Genomic DNA, 22,627 nt, shown 5'->3' with positions numbered 1-22,627 from the left:
AGGCGGATTCTTCACCAGTGGACCACCGGGGAAGTCCCTCTACCTTTCTATTTAGATTAGAGAATAAGTACTAGGTAGAAATTGGAGTTAAGGAATAACTGGTGTCGATGAAGAAAATATTGGCAGCTACTTTCATTTTTTTTAATGGAAAACTTCAGCTGACAGTAAACAAATAGAATTTTTGCCTAGTAGTCAACACATGGATCCAGTACCTAGTTTTTCCTATGGAACTATAATGTCTTTGAAGGAACAGAGTGAATTATATATCCCATTGCATCTCTGCAGCCATTACCCAAAGTAGGGCCTATGTCTTTTTTGATTGAATAAATGGCTACACAGATAGCTTAGGACTGTGAAAATCCTTATGGAAGTAAGTTGGGAATTTGATAAAGGTTGAAGTTAGCTGGAGCTTGGAATTTAGAGATACAACTATTGCACATGAATCTCTCTGTAGAAAGCTTTCACCAGTCATATGGAATATGTAAGTGTAAATGCAGAGAGTTTTTTATAGGTAAGACTTTAGTATCTGGGACACCAGTCTTCACGAGCCATGGCCTTCCTAGATTGAAGCAACAGTGGATCAACACCATAGTTTCCAAAAGTAAATCATAAGAGTGGCAGGTGGTTATTACTGTATCACTCTGTACAGCCATGTGCTCGCACCTGTGATCCCAGCTGAAGGATGATCAGATCCAAAGAATCACAGAAATGAAGAATATCAATTCAGCATCCTCTTTATTGCTCATCCAGTATTTACTGAGCATCTACCATGATCCAGGCAATGTGCCCCTTGCTGGGGATACAATGATAAATAAATTAGAAATTGTCCATGTCTTCATGGAATTTATAGCCCAACAGGAGAGATCAAAGCCTTTATCATATCAAACGTGTGACGGTTTTAAAGTACCTACTAGTAAAACCTGGCCTTTCAGACCTAGAATGCTCTTGATTGGTAAGACTTCTTGCTCTTTCCTTCCCCTCCCTGGGTCCTATTTCCATCCCCAGGTACCCACTGGCATCTATATTTTCTGTAGTACAAGGCCTTCACTCATAGCAGGGTTGGGGCTCTTTTAAATAATGACAGAGTAGCTTTCTCTAGAAATCCAGACCTCCCCAGATTCACATGTGGAATCCAGAGCTGTTGTTACCTGAACCTTTAGTGTGCCCATCCTCCCTGTATTCCTTTTTGTCTGTGATGCCCAAGTCTGAAATTCTATTTAAGGAAAATAACAAACATACGCAAATGTGACTAATAACAATGAGTAAGACTGACTTATCTTGAAATAAACTTGAAAAGGGGGATTATGATGTAAGTTCTACATTTGAGGGATTGCAGTTGTTTAATTCTCCGGGCTTTCCCTGTGTATACATAGGATCTGCCCTTAGAAGATGGGCTATTATTTGTGGTATGTGCTGTGGAGTCTGAACCAGATGTGTTTTTGTGGTTTCCATGGCAAAGCTATCTCGGTGTGTGTGTGTGTGTCCGTGCGTCCATATACGCACACGCGCGCTTCTTAAGTAGACATTTTAGAATGTATGAATTGAGTCTTTAAGGAGTTGCAGACCACAAGCCTATGATTTCAGTATAAGAATATCGTAAGTGAAGCCTGTTTATCTTGACAGATTGGTTCAGAGTTGCAAGAGACATTTGCTTTACTTTACCAGCCTAAAGAAAACATCCGAAGTAATGTTAAAAAAGTCTGCTTTCTACTGTAATGAAGATGGATCCATTTTAAATGTAATAAAAGAGAAAGCCAGCAGCTCATGCTAGGAAGAAGAAATGGTTTAAAAGCTCCTTCTTAAATTGACCTGAGTAACTTCCCTGAGCTGTGTCAGAAGGCCAGGTAATGGATAAGCACAACCAGAGAACTGTCCTGCAGTACAGACCAGAGTTTGGTGGAGAAGGTGGAGAGACAGGACAGAAAGAGAGAAAGGTCAGCTGCAGCATTCCTTACACCCCCTGCTGAAAATATTGTATGTATACAGTGCGTAAAAGGCTATAATTCACTTGGAGAGCTCTGCCCAGGACATAAACACTCTCACGGTTTATGAACAGCGCTAGAGCCCTTTGAGTGGAGTCAGCTGTTTATTCCCTCCTGCAGAGCAAAATTCTAAGCATGTGAATTCAGAAAGGACACTTTCTGGCCAGGGCTCTTCCTATGACATGTACTTCTTGCTCGTGGCTGTTCAGCAAATTCTGTCCTCACAAGTAAATTACCCTCTGCTAGGTGAGCACAGGCTTCAGGGTCATGTGTGCCCCAGTTCCTATCACAAGTGCTAATCTATAAGCTCTGTGGCCTTGGGCAGGGCTATAACCTTCCTGAACTTCATCGTGTAAAACAAGACTGTACTCCTCCCTACTGATGGGCTTGATATGAAGGGTCAGTCAGTGGGTGGACATGTGAAAGACCGTTGGGTTTAGCTTCTGCTTTGTCCCACGGTGCCTGTGCCCACTGCTCTCCTCCTGCTGTCCTTCTGCTCCTGCAGGTCTACCCTTCCTTCCACATTCTTCCTTACGGTTTTCCCATCCATGCTAACTTGCAGGCAGCTCGTTCCCCTCTTTCCAGTTTTGGTTGACTGTTGGTCATATACTGCTTTGAAATCTCTTTTGTATTATTCTTTGATTTTTTCACGTCTTTGTATATATCTCATTTCCTTAATGGACCTGTGAGTCCTTTGAAGGCAAGGGTTTTGCATATATCTTTTAAAGATATTTATTGTCATGTAATTTACATACACTTATAATTTACATACAATGAAGTGGACAGATTTAAGTGTATCTTTTTTAAAAACAGTTATTTATTTATTTATGGCTGCACTGGGTCTTAGTTGCAGCATGCGGGATCTTCATTGCGGCATGCGGGATCTTTGTTTTTTAGTTGCAGCAGGTGGGCTCACAGTTGCAGTATGCGGACTCTTAGTTGCAGCATGCATGTGGGATTTAGTTCCCCAACAAGGAATCGAACTCGGGCTCCTGCATTGGGAATGCAGAGTCTTACCCACTGAACCACCAGAGAAGTCCCTAAGTGTATCTTTTGATGGAGTTTTGACAAAGTTACCTTCTACCCCTCTCCAATTAGTCTCCTCACCCCCAAGACAATGCTGTCTGATTTCTATCACCATGTCTTAGTTTTTCCTCTTCTAGATACTTCTAATAAATGGAATAATACAGATTGTACTCTTTTGTGTCTTTTATATTCAACATAATTATTTTAGAGTTATCTGTTATGGCATTCCTTTTTTTAACTGCTGAGCAATATTTCATTATATGAATATACTATAATGTACTAATCCATTCATCTGCATATTATATTTAGGTTGTTTCCAATTTGGGGATTTTTATGAATAGAGCTGGTATGAACTTTTATATAAGCTTTGTAATAGACATATGTTTTCAATTCTGTGGGTAGATACCTGGGAGTATGTGTATGATTAACTTTATAAGAAACTGACAACCTTTTTCGAAGTCCTACCAGTTTATACTCCCACCGGCAATATGCTGGGTTCCAGTTGTTCCGTATCCTCTCCAACACTTGATATTATCAGTCTTTTTAATTTTAGCTGTTCTATAGGGGATGAAGTGATATAGCATTGTGTTTTTAATTTTGATTTCCTGATGATTAATGATGAGCATATTTTCATGTGCTTATTGGTATGTTTTCTTTTGTGAAGGGTCTGTTCAAATTTTGCCTATTTTTAATCAGGTTGTTGGTCTATTTATTATTGAGTTTTAAAAGTTCTTTATATATTTGTCAGAAATATGTGTTAGAGATATTTTCTCCTAATCTATGGCTTGCCTTTTCATATTCTTTGGTTTTTCAGTTTTATAATCTTTTATTATCAATAACAAACAGCTGCTTTAACGTCTTTGCCAGGCAGCTGTTAAAGGGTGGGTGGACGGACACCCCTTGACCCTAACAAGGAAAACTCAAATTAAGCCTTTACGTACAAGCAAATTTAGAGCTCTTTTAAGTGTCCAAAGCTATTAATTAGTTTAAGTGAGGCATTAAGCTAATTCTGTATCAACATATTTGAATAACCAGGAACTAAAATGTTCAAATTTTTCTAGTACAAAAAAATTAAATTTGCTTTAGTTATAAAAGAGCTCTGTCAATATACACAAACTGTATACTTCAGACATTCACAAAAATGTGAGCAGAAGGCTTATCAAAAACATTGAATACAATTAGTTTTCAACAACCCCTGGTGGTCCACATCTACAAAGATACCCAGCCCAACCCAACCCACCCCCCTCCAACTCCCACCCCCACAGAAAAGCACATACTTACCAGAATTTTTAGCAAGTATGGTTTGGGAAAAAAAATTTTTTTAAAAAAGGCCCCCAAGGCAAGTTATTTACAGTTTAATTGCCACTGTCAACTGATCTGGACCTTGACCAGGACCGGGACCTGGACCTGGACCTGGACCTCTGGCGATCCACAGATGCTGGAGACTTAGATCTACTTGAAGAACCACGTTTCTGGCTCTTCTCAGGCACAGAAGACCTACTAACAGAACGGGACTTGCTCCGGCTCCGGCTCCTGGACCAGCTCTAAGACTTGCGACTCCGGGAACGAGATCGGCTACGAGACCTCAAGGAACTCCTGGTCCAGGAATGAGACCTGCTTCGTGACCTACTGTGCCTTTTGCTGCCTTCAATTAATTTGATTTTTCTCCCATTTATTTTTTTTCCAGAAAGCATTCTTTAAGTCACCATAAGAGGCAAACTCAACTACCCCTTCATTTAATTTAGGTCGATGTGCGTCCGCAAAGATTACTTCCCCAGCTTGTCTCATGAAATCTTTGAGATCCCTTATTATTATTTCCCTAGGCTAGTCAAGCAGCAAACCATTAATCGGTCGGAGAAACCTTCATGACATATGCCCAACTGGCTCTTCACCACCCACTTGAAGGACACTACCCAATCGATGGAAGCCTTTAATCACACAGCCCTCCCTATTAGCAGACTACTGGCGGATGCAGACATGTTCTACTCTTGTGTAGTTACCAAGGACCACTTTACCGCGATCAGGATTCCAACGACCTCCTAATTTCGTATCTCTGAACTCTTTTTGACCAGGACCTCTTATTTGGAAGCGTTACAGGAAGACAGCTCTCAACTTAGGGATCAGATCACGTTATCAACGCTCTGGGATCACTGCAACCTGGCACTTCAAGGAAGTGCACCGATTACGTCTAGACTGGCAAACACAGATCTAGAGGTGGCCAATTGATCACTGTAGGAGCTGACTGGCAAAGTCAACCAGGCCCAACCAAGAGTGACCGAGACAACAATTAGGATAACCCACAGGCTCTCCTCGTCATAAGGCCAACGACACAGATAGGCTGCCAGCTGACTCTTGAAGATAAATTCTCAACTATAAGCCGATTTTCTGTTCTTACAGGTGGAGCATTTTGTCTATCATTTCGAGGTCTGCGACTACTAAAACGGTCTGAGTAGCGTCCTCTACCTCTTCCGCCTCGAGACTGAGCCCTAGCATGTTCAACTGTAACCCTTTCACTGCAGAGTTCTTTTCCATCAAGTTCATATACGGCATCATCTGCATTCCTGGCATCCTCAAATTCCACAAAACCAAAGCCTCTTTTCAGATCAGTATCTCGTATTCGTCCATACCCCTTGAAGAATCTTTCACATCTTTCTCCCGGGCCGCTGGATTTAGCCTCCCGATGAATACTCGACAGCCACTCATGTCAGGCTAGTACTTCTTCGAATAAACTGCGCTCATTGGACGCCATCCTCCGCACAGAGAGCAGCCCTGACCACTCGCGATCTGAGCGGCCATGAAGAAGCCTCAATCCGAGAAGCCTTTCCCTCAAAGTGAGCCACTCACCTACCGGACAGGATCTTTGGCAGCTGAGACCCAGAGAGGTCTGTAGTCTGCGACGGAGCCGGCAGCCTCCCCACAGACCAGGACTCAACTCGTCTACGTCTCTCCACAACTCTTCATATTCTTAACAGTATCTTTTGATGAGCAGAAATTTTTTATTTTTAATTAAATCTATTTTATCAGTGTTTTAGTTTTCTTAATTTATTTATTTAATTTATTTATTTTTGGCTGCGTTGGGTCTTTGTTGCTGTGCACGGGCTTTCTGTAGTTGTGGTGAGCGGGGGCTACTCTTCATTGTGGTGCATGGGCTTCTCATTGCGGTGGCTTCTCTTGCTGCAGAGCACGGGCTCTAGGCGCCCAGGCTTCAGGAGTTGTGGCTTGCTGGCTCTGGAGAGCAGGCTCAGTAGTTGTGGTGCACGGGCTTAGTTGCTCTGCTGCATGTGGGATCTTCCCGGACCAGGGCTTGAACCCGTGACGCCTGTATTGGCAGGCGGATTCTTAACCACTGCGCCACCAGGGAAGCCCTATCAGTGTTTTATTTTTATGTTAATATTTTTGTATCCTCATAATTATTTACCTTCCACAGGGTCGTGAAGAGATTCTCCTATGTCTTTCTCTAGGAGCTTTGGTTTTGGTTTGACATTTAGGTCTATGACCCATCTCAAATTAATTTAGGGATGTGGTATGAGGTAGAGACTAAAGTTAATTTTTTTGTTTATATATCTCCAGGTTAATTTAAGCAACATTTGTTGAAAAAAACGTTTCTTTCCCCATTGAATTACCTTCATGCCTTTGTCAAAATAAATAGACCAGGGCTTCCCTGGTGGCGCAGTGGTTGAGAGTCCACCTGCCGATGCAGGGGACATGGGTTCGTACCCCGGTCGGGAAGATCCCACATGCCGCGGAGCGGCTGGGCCCATGAGCCATGGCCGCTGAGCCTGCGCATCCGGAGCCTGTGCTCCGCAACGGGAGAGGCCACAACAGTGAGAGGCCCGCGTACCGCAAAAATAAATAAATAGGCCATATATGAGTGGGTCTGTTTCTGGATATTCTATTTCATCTATCTATTTTTCTGTTTATATACCAATACCAATGGTTCTTAGAATCAGGAAATGTAAATTCTCCAACTTTATTATTTTTAAAGATTGTTTTGGCTGTCCTAGGTCCTTTTCTTTTCTGTATACGTTTTAGAATCAGTTTGCCACTTCCAACCCCAACCTGCAAAAGGAAAGCCTGCTGAGATTTTGATTGGGATGGCATTGAATCTGTAGGTCAACAAGGGAAGAATCAACATTTTAGCAATACCGAATTCTTCCTATCAGTAAACATGGTTTTATTTAGATCTTCTGTAATTTACCTCAGAAATGTCTTAAAATTTCAGTGTAGAAGTCTTGGATATTTTTTAATGTTTTTGCTTTTATTGTGAATGATAGCTTTTCAGATTTTATTTTCCAGTTGTTGCTAGTATATAGAAATAGAAATGATTTTTCTATATTGACCTTGTGTACTGTGACATTGCTAAATTTACAATCCTACTAAGTTCTAGTAGCTTTTTTATAGATTTCTTAGAATTTTTTACATAAATAGTCGTATCATCTGTTAACAACTTTACTTCTTTCTTTCTAGTGTTTAAATCTTTACATTTTTTAGTTTCTTTTTTTTTTTTTTTTTCTTTTAACCTACTTGCACTGACTGGGACCTCTAGTCCAGTGTTGTACACAAGTGCTGTGAGCAGACATCTGGCCTTATATTTCCACATTAAAATTGATGTTAGCAGTAGGTTTTACATAGATGTCTTTAGCAGATTGAAGAAATTCCCTTATATTCCTACTTTGCTAAGAGTTTTTATCATGAGTGAGTGTTGAATTCTGTAGAATGCTTTTTCTGCCTCTATTGACATGATCCTGTGGCTTTTCTTCTTCTATTAGAGTGGTGAATTACGTTAATTAGGTTTTGACTGTTAGACCAACCTTGCATTCCAGGGATAAATAAACCCTTCTGAGTCATGATATTTTATCCTTTTTTATATTATTAGATTTGATTTGCTAAAATTATGTTAAAAGTTTTACATCTGTGTTCATGGATGATACTAGTCTGAAATTTCCTTTCTTGTGTTGTCCTTGTTAGACTTTGATAATAGCACTACACTGGCTTCATAAAAGGAATTGGCAAGTTTTCCTTCCTTACCTGTTTTCTGAAAGAGTTTATGTAGGTTTGGCATTATTCTTTTCTAAATGTTTGGTAGAGTTTATTTGTGGGGAAAAAAATTCAATGTCTATACAGGGATATTCAGATTTTTTAAAATTTCTTCCTGTGTTAGTTGTAGCAAGTTGTGGGGTTTTTTTAAGAAATTTATCCATCATATTTAAGTTGTTAAATGGATTGGCATAGAATTGTTTATGGTATTGTCTTATTTTCCTTTTAATATCTATGGGGGCTATAGTGATATAACTTCTTTTATTCCTTACAGTGAAAATTTGTATCTTTTTCCTCTCCCTTTTTTTTAAAAACAGTCTACCTAGGGGTTTATCAATTTTTCTAATCTTCTCAAAGAAACAAGCTTTTACTTTGTTGATTTTATCCATGGTTTGTTTTCCATTTTATTAATCTATGCTTTTATCTTTATTATTTCCTTCAATTTATTTTCAGTTTAATTTCCTCTTCTTTTTCAATTTTTTCAAAATAGAAACTTAGATCATTGATTTTAATCCTTTCTTTCTTTTTTTTTTTTTTTTGTGGTACGCGGGCCTGTTGTTGTGGCCTCTCCCGTTGCGGAGCACAGGCTCCAGACGCGCTGGCTCAGCGGCCATGGCTCATGGGCCCAGCCGCTCTGTGGCATGTGGGATCTTCCCGGACCGGGGCACGAACCCATGTCCCCTGCATCGGCAGGTGGACTCTCAACCACTGCGCCACCAGGGAAACCCCTTTTCTTCTTTTTTAATATAAGCCTTTAAAGGTATAAATTTCTCTCTAAAGTTTGCTTTAGTTGTATCCCACAAAATGTGATTTTTTTTTTTTGTTTTTATACAGCAGGTTCTTATTAGCCATCCATTTTATACCGATCAGTGTATACATGTCAATCCCAATCTCCCAATTCATCCCACCACCACCCCCACCCCCCCACCGCTTTCCCCCCTTAGTGTCCATACGTTTGTTCTCTATATCTGTGTCTCTATTTCTGCCCTGCAAACCAGTTCATCTGTACCATTTTTCTAGGTTCCACATATATGTGTTAATATACGATACTTGTTTTTCTCTTTCTGACTTACTTCACTCTGTATGACAGTCTCTAGATCCATCCACATCTCAGCAAATGACCCAATTTCGTTTCTTTTTATGGCTGAGTAATATTCCATCGTATATATATATACCACATCTTCTTTATCCATTTGTCCATCAATGGGCATTTAGGTTTCTTCCATGACCTGGCTATTGTAAATAATGCTGCAGTGAACATTGGGGTGCATGTGTCTTTTTGAATTATGGTTTTCTCTGGGTATATGCCCAGTAGTGGAATTTCTGGGTCATATGGTAGTTCTATTTTTAGATTTTTAAGGAACCTCCATACTGTTCTCCATAGTGGCTGTATCACATTCCCACCAACAGTGCAATAGGGTTCCCTTTTCTCCACACCCTCTCCAGCATTTGTTGTTTGTAGATTTTCTGATGATGCCCATTCTAACTGGTGTGAGGTGATACCTCATTGTACTTTTGATTTGCATTTCTCTAATAATTAGTGATGTTGAGCAGCTTTTCATGAGCTTCTTGGCGATCTGTATGTCTTTTCCATTATCATTTTGTTAGAAAAAATTTTTAATTTCCTTTGTGATTTCTTTTTGAACCATGAGTTATTTTTAATTGTGCTGCTTGAATTTCAAGTGTTTGGGGATTTTTCTAGATGTTTTATTGTTACTGATGTTTAATTTCTGTTTTGGTCAGAGATTATAATCTGTGTGATTTTAATCCTTTGAAATTTGTTGAGACTTGTTTTATGGCCCAACATATAGTCCATCTTGATATAGTTCATGTGAACTTGAAAAGAATGTGTGTCCCGCAGTTCTGAGATATAGTGTTCTATATACATATTAAGTCAAGTTACTTGTTAGTGTTATTCAAATCTTCTATATCCTTACTATTATTTTTTGTGTTTATTATTACAACAGTTACTGAAAGGAGGTGGTAAAATTTCCACCCATGATTTTGTATTTGTCTGTTTCTCCTTTTAGTTCTGTCATTTTTTGCTTTTTGCATTTTGAAGTTTTGTTATTTAAGTACATACATATTTGGAATTGTTATGTCTTCTTGATAAATTGGCCATTCTATCATTATGAAATGATTCTCGCTATTTCTGATAATACTACTTCACTTGAATTCTGCTTTGTCTGATATTAATATAGTTACACCAGCTTTCTTTTTCTTGTTTAATTTTTATTTTTTAACATCTTTATTGGAGTATAATTGCTTTACAGTGGTGTGTTAGTTTCTGCCTTACAACAAAGTGAATCAGCTATACATAAACATATATCCCCATAGCTCCTCCCTCTTGCGTCTCCCGCCCACCCTCCCTATCCCACCCCTCTAGGTGGTCACAAAGCACCCAGCTGATCTCCCTGTGCTATGCGGCTGCTTCCCACTAGCTATCTATTTTGGTAGTATACATAAGTCCATGCCACTCTGTCACTTCGTCCCATCTTACCCTTCCCCCTCCCCGTGTCCTCAAGTCCATTCTCTACATCTGCGTCTTCATTCCTGCTTTCTTGTGCCTATTTTTTGCTTGGTATATCTTTTTTCATCCTTTTGCTTTCATCATATGTGTGCCTTTATATGTCAAGGAAACCTTTTGTAACTTGGTTTTTTAAATCTAGTCTGATAATCTCTGCCTTTTAATTGGAGTATTTCATTCATTTATATTTCATATAATTAATGAGCTGGTTGGGTATAAGTCTATCTTCTTACTATTTGTTGTTTAATTTCCCCTGTTCTTTATCCCTTTGTTCTTCCCTTCCAAATCTTCCATTTGATTTATCTGAGTATTTTTTAGTATACCATTCTCTCTTATATTCGTCTTTTAGTTATAGCTCTGTGTATCATATTTTAGTTATTAGCACACTAAAATATATTCTTAATTTATCTCAGTCTACCATGAATTAATATTACAACAGTTCAAGTATAATGTAGAAGCCTAAAACAATGTAATTCTCTTGTGCTATTATATTCAGATGTTTCACTTCTTCATATATTATGAATCCCACAATACATTGTTATTACTTTGGCTTTTAATAGTCAGTTGACTTCTAAAGAATTTTAGAAAAGAAAGAAAAATTATGCTCCATTTTATTCTGGCTTTCTGCACATCCACACCCAGGCAGATAGATAAAGTTTCCCATTCTCTTTACCACTTGTCTGAGCCTCCCTCCTCAGAGGCCTGGCATTTGAGTAACATAAATACAGAGAGGAAATGCATGTGGCAGTTAAGAGCACTGACCCTAAAGTCAAGAGAGAGTTGGGTTTAAACCTGTCTCTGCTATCACTAGCTGTGTGACTTTAGGCAAATTCATAGCCTGAATCTGTCTCCTTATCTATAAAATAGTGAAGCTAGTTTAGAATATCAAATGGGGTGTGTGATTTTCTATTGTTGATTCCGCAAATTTTATATCTTAAAACAGCACAAATTATTATCTCACACTCTCTGTGGATCCAACACAACTTTCCTGGCTTCTCTGTTTAGGGTCCCAAAAGACTAAAATCAAAGTGTTGGCTGGGGCCATTACCACATCGGAGGCCCAGGGCCTCTTCCAAGCTCATTCAGGTTGTTGGCAGAGTTCAGATCCTTGTGGTTGTAAGACTGAGGTCCCTGCTTCCTTGCTGGCTGTCAGGTGGAGGCCATTCCCTGCCACGTGGGCCCCTCCATCATCAGGCTTGCAGTAGTACATCAAACACTCATGTTTCCAATTTCTGACTTCTGTGTTACTGACATCTAGTCTCTGATTTAAAGGGTTCATTTGATTAGGTCAGGCCTACCAGTTAATCTCCCTTCCTTAAAGTCATCCATTGGTTCCATGTAACATAACCCACTTACAGGAATGAAATTCATCATTTTTCAGTCCTGGGGATTATACAGGGAGTGTACACCAGGGGCTGAGGAATCTTAGGAGCTATCTTAGAATTCTGCCTACTACACAGGGTAATGTAGGTGAATTGTCCAGCATAGGATCTGTCATATCATAAGCATTCAGTAAATGTTAGAATTCAGCGTCATCATACCTGGAGGAAAAACAGAGATTTTTAATTAAAAGATGGTGGAGTCAGCATTGCTAGCTTCGCATGCAACCGAGTAAACAGTCCCTCAAACCTCAGTGACTTGGCCAGAGATTCTTAAGTTCTAGGCTGCTCCGTCCATGGCTGCTGTCCCCTATGGTTGTGTCTTCTTGGTGCCAGTACAGCCAGTTTGAAAGGTGGAAAACCTCCATCCTTCAACTGTATAATCTACATAAAACCAACTATCACTTAAAAAAAACCTGAACCCTCTCGTTACCTACCTTGGTATCTTATACATAGCTTTAGCTCTGTATAAATGAATGAATCATAATATGATAATATTCATATATTCATGATTCATAATCATAAAATGATAATTTTTTATAATCCTTTCTAGTTTGATAAATCTGTGAATAAGTGGAGTGAGTTTTCCCTGAGTTTCATTGTATAAAGCATTAGGTTGATCCTAGGGGCCTGAGTATGTTCTCAGAGCAGCATTGAACCCTAAAACCACCTACTGCAGTGGCTTGTCACGCATTAAATCCATTATATAAATGGAATATTTCGAAAAATAGCTTCTCGGTCAACACATGCAAGCAATTCATCATGAGCCTTCTAAAACATTTTGTTGTTTCCCCTCTTGACTCCATGTCAGAAAGAGATGTTATTTTCTTATTTAGAAACTTATCGAGATACTCCCAGAGCAATCCCTCATTTCCCATACGTGGCTCTTCACCGTGCATACTTCTGTTATTTGTCATTCTGTTGTCTTTGCAGAATAACTTTCTCTTTCACGAATTTTTTAAAATTGTACATTCTGGGCTATTTCAATTATTTTTCATCGTTAATACCTTAGTATTCCCAAAGACACTGTTTCCTTCAAACTTCTCATTAGCTGCTAAATGCTTCAGTCCAGTCTTATGCATTAGCCCTCTAAGTAAAACAGGTAAAAACAGATCTTCTCTCCTCAAGAGAAGGGGGTTAGATGTCGCCACCTGATGCGCCCCTCATCCCTTCTCTTCCTCTGGCCTCCGGGACCCCTCTGGGATGCCATGGAGCACTGCGTGGAAATCCCAGTCCTAAGAGGGTACTTCACAGTACGGTTGCAGGAGCCCTGAGGCCTGAGAATTCTTTAGAGACCAGGGTAGGGCTCGTGGGGGGAAGGGTGATCTTGAAGCATAAGTGGTTATAATGTGAGCCTACTCACATCTCCTGGTAAGATTTAATTGTGGCATCAGGCCTCTCTCTGCAGTCCCTGTGCTTGGTAAGCTGGCCAGAGGGAACGCTGACTGAACCAGCTTTGGGGCCCAGGTATCCAGTCATCGCTCTGTGTTAGGGAAAACCCTGACGGGGACTTTGCAGCCCTCTCCCTCTCCCAGGACCACTAACCACCACCCCCCCACCCCCGCCCATCCCTCCCCTTTATAACTGTATTTTTGGAACTCCCGTCTGGCACCCAGGGGTAGGGGCTGACCAGGAAGGTAAGACTTGTGGCCACTGACTGCTCACCCTCACAGCCTTTCTGCGAGGGGAGCAGCTGCAGAACTGAGCCATTCTGGGCAGGAAGCGTCCTGGGAATGGAAGGGAGAGCCCCGAGCTAGGCAGAGCAACCAGGCTGGGGCTCCCAGAAAGCTCGGCCACACGGGCCCATCGGAGCTCAGACCTCAGTGGCAGAGCCTGCAAGCCCAGCTGCTGCTATGATTCATAGGTTTTCTTTTTTTTTTTTTTTTTTCGCCTTGAGTTTCCTAGGAATAGTTCCCTCTAAAAACTCCCAACCTCATCTCAGCTGAACTCCCCTCAAGAGAGAAGAGGGAATTTTCCAGGCCCAGGCTGGCCTCGCCTGGGGGATGAGAGCACCCGTAGAAGACAGGAGAGGAACCAGTGATGGTGCCTCCCGAGGAACTGGGGAAGGCTAAGGGCGCCAAACCTTTCTCTCCCCCACGCGCCCCGGGTTCCTGTGTTCACAAGCTGACCCATCCCTCCTAGGGTTTAAAGAGAAGGAAGTTGTGAGGAGAAAAATAAAGGAAATAAATACCATGAAATTCTTGGATCTTTGAACTCTCACAGAGAATCATTTTGAAAAGTATCTTCAAGGGATTTGGTTTGTTTTTTCCTTCAGAAGAGAGAGCAACAGAGACGGGGAGGACTCCAGATCTGCCTGGCATCCAGGCATCCTCTCCAAATTGCGTAGGGCAGAGAGAACATGTTATTTATTAGAACCTGACATCTGTTGCTGTGAAATGATAAGCTCCATTAAAAAGCCCGGCCATCAATTACTGCTAATACAGCCCTCATCCTGGAGTGGGCTGCTCACCACACTTCCAGCCTGTGCAGACCAGGCTGTACCAGGCACAGAGCATTCGCAGCCCCGCGCAGCCTCCCCGCTCCTTCCACAGGACCTCTCGGGCCGTCCCTCCCAGGCCCTCCAGCTGGGCTCCTGGCTTCCTTTGATTCCACTCTTTGGCCACTCTGAGGGCTGTTTTCAGGACTGAACCCCTGTCCATGCTGCTTTCTCAGTGGGAAACAGGGTGAGGCTTTACTCTCTGGTCTCAGTCATGCAAGCCAGAAGGAGCTGCACACAGCAGAGTAACTGGGAGATGAACGCATCTTAGTTGGGGGAATTCACTTAGTTGTGCTGTTGTGAGAGCTACTGATCAGCTCAGGCTTGGGTATCCCTCCCAGGATGGGAAAACGTTCATGATAACCAAGTGCACCTACTTCCTTGTTTGTGAGTTACAACCCTACATTTTCTTGGAAAAATAGACAGATGTCCCATAAAGTCAGAAAGGAAGGAATAGGGGAGTTGGTTTTGGATTTTTATAGTATATGAAAGTAGAAACACACGCTTATTCATGGAATCGGAGTTGCCTTTGAACGGTTGGAAGGGAACACGTACAGTAAGTAAAGAAAATGCAGAGAATAACAGCCTGGGAGTTAGGAGACCTGGGTCTCATTTGGACACCATTATTAATTTCCTGTGTGAACCTGGAAAAGACACTTCACCTTCCGGGGCCTCAGTACCCTCATCTGAAAGTACTGGGCTAGTAGCTGATGATCACTGAGCTCTAACATATTTCTGGGGTTTTAAGTGAAAATTGTGTTTAAGGTAGTTTAGCATACTTTTTTGTTCGTGTTGACAAAATTCCATCTCTGTTGCCAGAGGTCAGACACAAATTGAAAACATTGCTAAATGGAATTAAGTACACTCCGTACGTGATGTTTTTTTGTACAGCCCGTATCTAATATTTATAGAACACTTCAGCTGCGGGACGTGCACACATATGCCCTGAACACACACACCCAGTAAAATACTTCTGGATGTAATACTTTTTCAGATGTCAAGTTAAAACAGCTTCTCGGGAATTAGGCTTGACTGTTCAGATGTGCGTGTTGGTTTCTGACAGGTGCCGCCGGGGCTGCTCAGGGCTTATGATGTGGAGTCCAGCCAAGGCAGGAGGGCCAAGCCGCATGGTTCTATCATTTCTCATTGAGGCATGCATTCTAGAAATAGGGGAAGCATCAAAGGATGACCGTCTAATCTGTGCACATCATTAGTGACAAGCAGAGGCCTTGCTTCTGCAGAAATGGGATTCTGTCTTTTCTGTGGTCAGATCCTTCAGCACAGGGACCACCTGTGAACATGAACTAGATTCATGACTTGTTAAAATCACAGCTTTATAGAGGTGAGCAAAAACAGGGAGCAGGTATTGGGGTAGTAACCACTATGCCAGTGACCTCCAAAATCCACAGCCAATAGCAGAGCTAGGTTGGGTGACCAAGCAGGGGTGCATTTAGGAAGGTAAGTGTGACAGTAGGGGCCAGTCTCAGGACGTGGAACACGGAAGGAACCTTAGGCATCTAGTGCCACCAAAATCGAGTATGGTCAGCATTAACCATTGTGGTGGAAATTAAATGGAGTGATTGGTATATTGAAAACCCTCAGCCCAGTGATTGGCATAAACTTGACATTCACTTCATCATCTTCATTTCCTGGAAGAACTTGTTCAAGGCCATACAGTACAAAGATGAGAGCCCTTTTACCCGATCACTGGTCCAGGGCCGGCCCGAGCCGCCTCTGGCCTCTCCCCTTCACTCTGCCTGTTTCCTGCTCCCTTGCTCACAGGAGAGCACAATGGAGTCAAGGGCTGGAGGGCAGCATGCCTGCATCCACATATCCACCACCTTCCCTTGGGGTGGCCGGGCATCGAACCTTCTTCCTAGTGGCTCAGCCAGCAGGCTGAGGGATGCTGTGGCCACGGGGAAAGTCCAAGGTGTTCTTGAGCAGAAATAGCTCTCCTAAGAGTATGGAGACCTGACACTGAGTACCTTTAAGGGAGGGTGAACATTCCTGTGGCTAAACTTATTACTGTAATCAGTGGGCAAAAGAAGAAAAAGGGTATGATGATGGAGCAGGCCAAAGGAAAGACACTGCTTCACAGCTGCCTCCAAACCAGCAGGAAGGCTGCACAGTCAAGAAGAGGACAAAAAATTCCAGTGACTCCTATCTTCCCAGACAGAACTTCCGGCACTTAGTCATGCCTAATGGAAAATGGAAGCCAAGAAAGCAGAAGTGAGGCTGGAGTGACCTAGGGTAGTTCTTATCCAGAGTCCCTTCTGAGGAGAAAAAGTGCCCTGGATGGTCAGGGCTGGGTTGCCAGGTAGAAGTGCCACGGCCATGGGGAGAACAGGCTTTAGAGCAGCCGTGATTATAAGAATCAAGTGGAACAACGGCTTCTGCAGTGAAGTTATTGCTAGTAATTCATTCAGCAAACATTTAAGAGCTATATACACAATAGTTGACCCTCAAACAATGCGAGGGTTAATCCACATATAACATACAGTCGACCCTCTGTATCCAGAGTTTCTCCACATCCGCGGATTCAACCAATCATGGACTGTGTAGTACTGTAGTATTTACAATTGAAAAATCTCCGTGGTTAAGTGGACCCATGCAGTTCAAAGCCATGTAGTTCAAGGGTCAACTGTATATACAGAGTATGTGCAAAGCACTGGGGACCACAACACACACGCACACACGCGCGCACACACACACACACACACACACACACACACACACACACACAGGGTCGCTGCCCTCCAGGTGCTAAAGCTCATCCACCTGTTGTGAAGAGTCCCAGCTACAAAGCCCACTGATTGATTTTTGGAACCGTCCATCACTGGTTGAGATTCTGTTCCAATGATAGGGCATCCATGACATTAACTACTCAGTACACTGAGTACAAGTCAAAATTGCAAAGTGGGAAGCTCTGTAGCTCTTCTAAATATCAAATTTAGAAGACCAAAATTTTCCATTATTGATCATTTTGGGGATCGGATAATCTTTAAATTGTCATTATTTCAGTTGCCCAGAAAAGTGAAATTTATGGGAACGTATATGTAAAGGCAAGACCATGTTGTTTCTTTCTGAGAATAAGTGATAATGGATCAACCAGTCTCTCCTGATCATCTTATAGACAATGATAAGAATAAATATGCATTGAAGGCTTTCACTGCACCAGCACAGCTGTAAATGCTTTATATATTTTAATTCCTGTGATTCTTGTAACAACCCTATGCGACAGGTACTGCCGTTACACCTATTTTACAGATGATGAAGCTGAGGCCCCACAAAGTGAAGTGACTTGTCCAAGGTCACAGTGTAACTTAGTGTAGGAACTGAGGATATACCTTGGGTTTCCCAACTTTTAGACTGACATTCTGCTCTTACAATGCCCTGCCACTCTTCCTCAGACTGATTGCCTGAGTTATCCCAAAATTGCCAGGCAAGTGAGCTCAGCTGTCTGTCTGTAACTGCAGGGTCTCTGGGTTCTCTGCCTCGGTCAGCACACAGGTTTGGCAAGCCCCAGTGTGGATTTGTAGTGGCAGTCATTTTGATTAGGTCCTGCCCAGATCACCAGCATTTTTCCCATTCTTTTATTCATTCATTCAGCAAATATTTATTGAATTCAAAGTAGGTATCAGGCACCATGTTAAGTGATGCGTGGGACACAGTCTGTCTTCACTGGACCAGAGGTGAGATGAAAATTCTACATAAATAACTTATCAGGCAGCAGCCTGTGCAACATGCAGGTGAAATGCAGTCAGAGTCCCGAGGAGAGATGATGATGTCTGTTTCCTGAGATTGAGGTGGCTGACTCTAGAGGGTGGGTAGGAACTGATGTGCAGAGATGGAGGGAGGACACTCCTGCCAGAGGGAACAGAGGCTCAGAGGCCAGGAACCATGGGGTTCCAGGTAGGCCAGTCTCCTTTGAAGAGGGCAGCAGTAGATGAGGCAGGAGAGAAGGAAAGAAAAGAGGCAGGTAACAGAGCTCTGCACAGTAGAAGGAATGATGCTCTGGGATCAGACCAGCCAGAATTCAAATCCTGGTTCTGCCACTTGCTAGCAGTGTTTTGTTACCGCTGTGGATGTTGGTTTTCTCATCTGTACATGAGGATAACAGTCCTCTCTCACAGGGGACTGTGAATGTTAAGTGGGAAAATGACTGTAAAATGTCTGGGTTATTGTTGATGTTCAATTAATGGTGACTTGTTATTAACTGCTGTGCTAAGACACTTGATCTCCTTTTCTGTAGGCAATAAGGTTTTTCTTAAATTAGCAGATTACATATTGATACAGTGACCTGCCTTGGCATAGATATATAAAGCATAATAGAGCCTTCTTGCCTTGGAAATAGTAAGGAAGGCAGTAAAAACTGAGATCTGTGGTCACACTTGTGCACCACTATAAAGGAATGCTTGTCTTGGGCCCTTTCACCTTTTCTTTGCCACCTCAATACCCAGGAGACTGACTCTTATTCTCCAGAGTTAGGGTTTCCAGCTTTAGCAATTAAAAATACAAGTTGCCCCATTAAATTTGAATTCCATATAAACAACAAATAATTTTAGTATAAGTATATCCCATGCAAAATTTAGGACATACTTACACTGAAATGTTATTTGAAGTTTATTTGAAATTTAAATTGATATGGGCATCCTTTGTGGAGGGACAGCTCAGGAATCGGTCAGAACAATCTGTCCGCCTTCCTGGGGAGGGGGACCCCCCCATCTTCTAGTCTCGTCCCTCAGGTAATAAAGGCTCTGCTCAGCAGACTTCGGCAGTGCCTTCAAATCACTTCCTGGGTAGAGACAGTAAATGCTGATGGGTCCCGCTATGTGTGTTTGGGGTGGGAGCAGAGGTCAAGTGGGGCAGGATGTCTTGTACCAGCCTTCACATCTCCCCAGCCTGCTTTCTTCAGAACATTCTCACAGACAGTTGGCAGAATGAAGACAGCCTTTGTGGTCTGATAACTTGTCTCACGGAATAAGTGCAAGCCCTCTTTCACAGAGCTTCTTCCAGGAACATTGCTAAAAGTGGCGACTTTAGCTGTCCCTGTGGCGTGAGTGACTTGAGATGGCCAGAGCAGGCATGATAGTAACTGACCGCATGCTCCCTGCTCTGGGGAGTCTGGGGACCACAGTACTGGAGCTGGGAGGACAGTCCAGCTGCCTCACTATGCAAGTGAAACAAAGAAGACCCAGAGAAGGGAAGTGCTTTGCCCAAGGTCACACAGCTATCCAGAATTTGAGTCTGAACTTCAGCCTGGGTCTACTACCTTGAGTTCTTCTGTAATAATTCAGGGGGTCTGAGAATTCCCAACACACTTGTTTGGTTGACTTGGGAACATTTTCTCTGGACTACTTGACAGCTGTCATCCCCAGATCTCCACTCGGCTGCATGTCCTTCAGCGCTGCCGCTCTTAGCTTCATGCTTGCTGCCCCTAAGAGCAAGTTCACTCCTGGTACGGAGTTCATGGCATTTTCTAGACCAGCTTGATCTTCGCCCTCCTCCCCAGCAGTGCCTCCTTGCTGATCCCTTTGCCCCACCCTGACCAAGTGTTCAGCGGTTGAGATGGAAAAATCCATCTCAAAGCAGAGGGCTTTTAACCTCGCTTTCAGAGGAGTAATTTGTCCACGTAACAGGAGGTGAAAATTAAAACAAAGCAGGGCGTAGGCTGGAGCAGTACAGCACCCTTGGGTTTAAGAGTGCCTTTGACCTATTCCCCTCAGACTAGAATGATTATCTGGATGCCAGAGAGTTCTTAGAGGAGCCCTTTACTCAGTGGTGTCACTGGCAAGGTGACATTAGCCCTAAGACCAGCTTTATATGCACTCAGAAAGCAAACCTGGCCGTGCGGGCAGAGCCGGCCCACGTGGAAGCCCGGAGAGGCCATCAGGGGGTCTTCCACTTTTTTGTGTGTGTGTGTGGTACGCGGGCCTGTCACTGTTCTGGCCTCTCCCTTTGCGGAGCACAGGCTCCGGAAGCGCAGACTCAGCGGCCATGGCTCACAGGCCCAACCGCTCCGCGGCATGTGGGATCTTCCCGGACAGGGGCACGAACCCGTGTCTCCCGCATCAGCAGGCGGACTCTCAACCACTGCGCCACCAGGGAAGCCCTCCACCATTTTTTTTTTTTTTTTGCTTGTTCTTGCCACAGGCTGTCATGAGACCAAGAAAACTTGTTTTGAAAATGCTTGACAGCCGAAACAACCTGTTCTCGGCTCTGGACGAGAGCGTCTGTCCTTTCTGACCATTTCTGTACTGTTTGATGTTTGACTAGCTGCTGACTGGAAAAAATGAAGTTGCTATTTTCTTCTCATATTGTTCACAGGCAAGTGCCAGTGGCTTTCCAGGTCCTTGTTTCCCATTTTTTCCAGCCCTTCACCAGAGACATTTTAAGACAGTGCCTGAGTTTAACTGATGAATGAACATTAGCAACATATACTTATGAGGATATAACGGACAGTTACACCTCTGCAAGCCGAGCTCTATATGTGGGTTGTCTTTCCCGATCCCATTAGATTTCAACCTGTGATTTTCCACTTGTAGTTTAGTCCTCTCTGGAGAACTTGAATGTGTGAGTCAAAATCTCCGGTTATCCCAGTGGCTACTTTGGCCTTCCGCACTGGTGGCTCTGAGGCCTGCAGCAGCACCTCTGTTCCTCCCCTGGGGTCTTGGTCTTGGATGGTCTCAGGTGGGTCCTGTGACTGGGAAGGAGCCACTTCACTTCTTTTCTGCAAATAGAGGGGTTGGACAGGTAAAGAATTGACAAACAATAGCCCCAGGGCAAGTTTAGCCAGCTGCTTGTTTTTATAAATAAAGTTTTATTGGAACACAGTCCTACCCATTCATTTACATATCGCACATGGCTGCTGTCACTCCAAGGGCAGAGTTGAATTGCAGAGACAGGGTATATGGCCTGCAAAGCTGAAAACACTTGCTGTCTGGCCCTTTACAGGAAAACATCGCTGACCCCTGGATTAGATGACCTTTAGGGTTTTCAAATCCAACCTTCCATGACTTTCGAACTCGTGCAGTTCTTTTACAGCACAAGCTCCTGAAGCACCTAATAAGGGGCTAACTAGAAGGGGCCCTCTCTCTCCCCTGCAGCAGTTACAATGCAAAGCACGCCTCGAGGTTGCTGAAATCTACAAAGGGAGGGGGCTTATTCTGCTGTGTTTGTATAGTTTATTTTGCTGTATGTCTGTATTCGTTTATTGGTCTGAGGGCTCTGGCATCCTTGGTGTCCACCAATTTTGGTAAAAAGACACCCCAGCTGTACAGCTCTGACTGAATTCAGTGGCATGGTTCAAGGTGGGACACCCGTCTGTACCCACGTGGAGGAGAACACTGATTCATCTGCTTGATAACTATGGTAGGAAAGGGAGCCAGATGCTGCCTTGAGAACCTGTGTGGCTGCCTGGACCCACCCCACCCGCTGTTTGTGTTTGCCTGTCTCTGAGTCTGAGCAGTGAGATGGCGCAGGATAGCTCAAAGTGGCAAGGTAGGTTGGTGGCCATGGTGAGAAAAACAGGAAGAAGCCTTGAAAACTGCAGAGACTAGGGAAGAACTAGTCTTTTTAATCTTCTTCCCCTGGTGCCAGTCCAAACAAGATTCTAACATAAAATTTGCATCCCAGTGACATGCATCCCATACCCACGTTCCCAGGGCATAATAGGGGATCCAAAGCACAGAACTGCATGGTCCTCCAGTCAAGGCCACCCTGGCCTGCAAAGAACTTTTGTGCAGACTAGGAAAAGGTGCCCCTTTGGGTTGATGCAGACTTGGCTAATAGCTTTGGGTAAGAGAAACCTCCCCCTTTCTCTAGGCATCTAGCCCTGGGCGAGCACACAGCTGAGTAAATGGGCAGGGACTGGATTTCAGCCCCCACTTGCTCGTTTGGCCAGACTCCTTGGTGCGGAGCAGATGCTGCCCTCCCCAGTGGAGCAGCCACTCCTGCTACCTGGCATCTTAGAAGTCTAGTGGGGGGCTCCCCTCACAGGGTCCTGCTGACCAACAACAGGTTAACTCTCCTTGGCCTTGGTTTTTGAGACCACAGCAGCCTGGGCTGGTCTCCCGCACGCCCAGTAATACCCATCCCCTCAGCAGTGCCACAGTGCAGAGTGGCTCAGAGCCCCGGGGCTGGGAGCACCAAGACATGGTCCTCCCCCAGCTGCACCAAG

General features: G+C 43.3%; 1 protein-coding gene and 2 pseudogenes across 4 annotated transcripts in view; 1 reads left to right on the top strand and 2 right to left on the bottom strand.

The window, feature by feature from the left end:
- Positions 1-22,627, top strand: part of BABAM2 (BRISC and BRCA1 A complex member 2) — a 449,417-nt gene that overhangs the window by 408,528 nt on the left and 18,262 nt on the right. The gene's annotated exons all lie outside the window — the stretch shown is intronic.
- Positions 4,364-4,796, bottom strand: LOC132531774 (serine/arginine-rich splicing factor 5-like; annotated as a pseudogene).
- On the bottom strand, positions 5,296-5,723 carry LOC132531775 (serine/arginine-rich splicing factor 5-like; annotated as a pseudogene).

This window comes from Lagenorhynchus albirostris, chromosome 13, assembly GCF_949774975.1.
Source record: "Lagenorhynchus albirostris chromosome 13, mLagAlb1.1, whole genome shotgun sequence".
Lineage (NCBI taxonomy): Eukaryota > Metazoa > Chordata > Mammalia > Artiodactyla > Delphinidae > Lagenorhynchus > Lagenorhynchus albirostris.
This window is presented reverse-complemented; position numbering and strand designations above follow the sequence as displayed.